The sequence below is a fragment of the Felis catus genome, chromosome B3 (assembly GCF_018350175.1).
Source record: "Felis catus isolate Fca126 chromosome B3, F.catus_Fca126_mat1.0, whole genome shotgun sequence".
Classification (NCBI taxonomy): Eukaryota; Metazoa; Chordata; class Mammalia; order Carnivora; family Felidae; genus Felis; species Felis catus.
Window position 1 is genome coordinate 109,930,210 of NC_058373.1, and position 2,372 is coordinate 109,932,581.

Genomic DNA, 2,372 nt, shown 5'->3' on the forward strand with positions numbered 1-2,372 from the left:
ACTCTGAACTAAGGAGAAAGGGTTCAAGGCCTGGGATTTCAGAGGAAAGAATGCACTTCACAGGGCATTAAGAGCAGATGTTTGGAAATGAGATGCTTGCCCTGCCACACAGATGGCCACTCAGATAAAATTTATCTCTGTTAATAACTCTTTCTGGGAAAGACCCCCAAGTTAGAATTTTCTGTGTGGTTAAGGGAGGGACAAAAGTTTTTCTTGAGCCATAGAGTCTCAAGTGCCTTCAGCTCAAAATAACCCACAGGCTGAGGTGGCACATTCTGAGGGGTCCTGTCCTGAACCCCTTCATCTGTATAAAACATTTTAACAAAAGCCTTCTTTCTTTCTGGTTATACAATTCAACCTTGGCTTCTGTGAGCTTCTGAACAATAGCCTTCCAAATCAACAGTCAGAGCCTTAACCGACTGAGCCACCCAGGTGCCCCTAACCATCCGACTCTTGATGGTTCAGGTCATGATCTCATGGTTCGTGAGTTCAAGCCCCATGCTAGGCTCTGCGCTGACAGTGTGGAACCTGCTTGGGATTCTCTCTCTCCCTCTGTCTCTGCTCCTCCCCTGCTCACTCACTTGCTGGCTCTCTTTCAAAATAAATAAATAAGTATTAAATTTTTTTTTCAATTTTTTAATTTTTTTTTTAATGTCTGAGGCTGTCACAGCCTGGTTACAGAGCCCTAGGAGGTAGGAGCAAACAAGCCTACTGCCAGTCTTGGGTGCTTTTGCTAAATTCATTTTCTGGCTTTCAGCATTTACATGAGCTACCTGTATACTTTGAACCTAGAGACTGGCCAGAGTGCTCTCTGTAAATCCCTTAGGGAAAGGGGAAGTTAGCAAAGGCAGATGGAACTGGATTTTAACAAGGGGAATTTACATTGGATGTGAACATTTGTTTTTTTAAATGTTTATTTAATTTTGAGAGAGAGAGACAGAGACAGAGACAGAGCATGAGCATGGGAGGGGCAGAGAAAGGAGGAGATGCAGAATCCAAAGCAGGCTCCAGGCTCTGAGCTGTCAGCACAGAGCCTGATGCGGGGCTCAAACCCACAAGCTGTGAGATCATTACCTGAGCTGAAGCCAGACATTTAACCGACTGAGCCACCCAGACACCCCATATTTATTTTTATCTTAAGTCTAATTTCTGTTCTTTTATCTTGTCAAAGGAGTCCCTAAGGCAGGCCATTATACTAAGAAGACAATTGAGAGCTATCTATAAAGGATGTATATATATTTTAAATATGTCCAATTTAAAGGATTCATCATCTGGCCATTGATAAGTGTGATCTCCTAATAGCAACTCAAACCAATAAGCCTTTCAATGACTTAACCGAAGATGCAGGAGGCATCCAGAGAGAGGGCACAGGGGCTGCAGACCCCACGATCCAAAAGTTTACAACCAGAATTAGTCTAAGAAAGCAAAAGCATTTGTTGCACAGGCGGTAAGGATGGTTTAGTGAACGCGGTGTCTCCGGTCTCCCACGAAAACGCGAGACACTTCCAGTCACAGACCTGCTAATCTATGACACTAGGCAGATGCCGCTGCACCCGAAATAAGGTGAATTTGCTCCGTGGTCAGTCACAGGAGGAGAGCACACCAGGTGGAGTCACACAAAGGAAATAAAAATGTCACAGCAAATGACTCCCTGTGCAGGATTCAGCATGGTTCTTTTTTTGTTGTTAATGTTTATTTATTTAATGTTTATTTATTTTTGAGAGAGAGACCGAGTGTGAACAGGAGGGGGGCAGAGAGAGAGGAAGACACAGAATCTGAAGCAGGCTCCAGGCTCTGAGCTGTGGGCACAGAGCCCAATGCGGAGCTCGAACCCACAAACTGTGAGATCATGACCTGAGCCAAAGTCGGACGCTTAACTGACTGAGCCACTCAGGTACCCCTTATTTATTTATTTTTGAGAGAGAGAGAGAGAGAGAGAGAGAGAGAGAGAGCGAGCACAAGCAGGGGAGGGGCAGAGAGAGAGAGAGAGGGAGAGAGAGAGTCAGCACAGAGCCTGACTCGGGGCTTGAACTCACCAACCATGAGATCATGACCTGAGCTGAAATCAAGAGTTGGATGCCTAACTGAGCACCCAGGTGCTGCCCGCACCTTGAGTGGGTTCTTTTTATTTAGGGTTTAGGATGAATATTCATGAAGGGGAGCTTCGCCATTGTCTTTAAAGTGGGCATGAGTTTGCACAGGCGTACTTGGAAAACATGCCTGTACGTACATACTGGGTCATGGTAGTGAAGCTTCTGCTCCTCCTGGAACTGAGGTCTTAACGTTATAAGGAGGCAAAGGTAACTGTCAACTGTCAGTTAATTTGTCAACTGTCTCAGGAAAGGACTGCAGGGGGTCTTGCTTACCTTTGA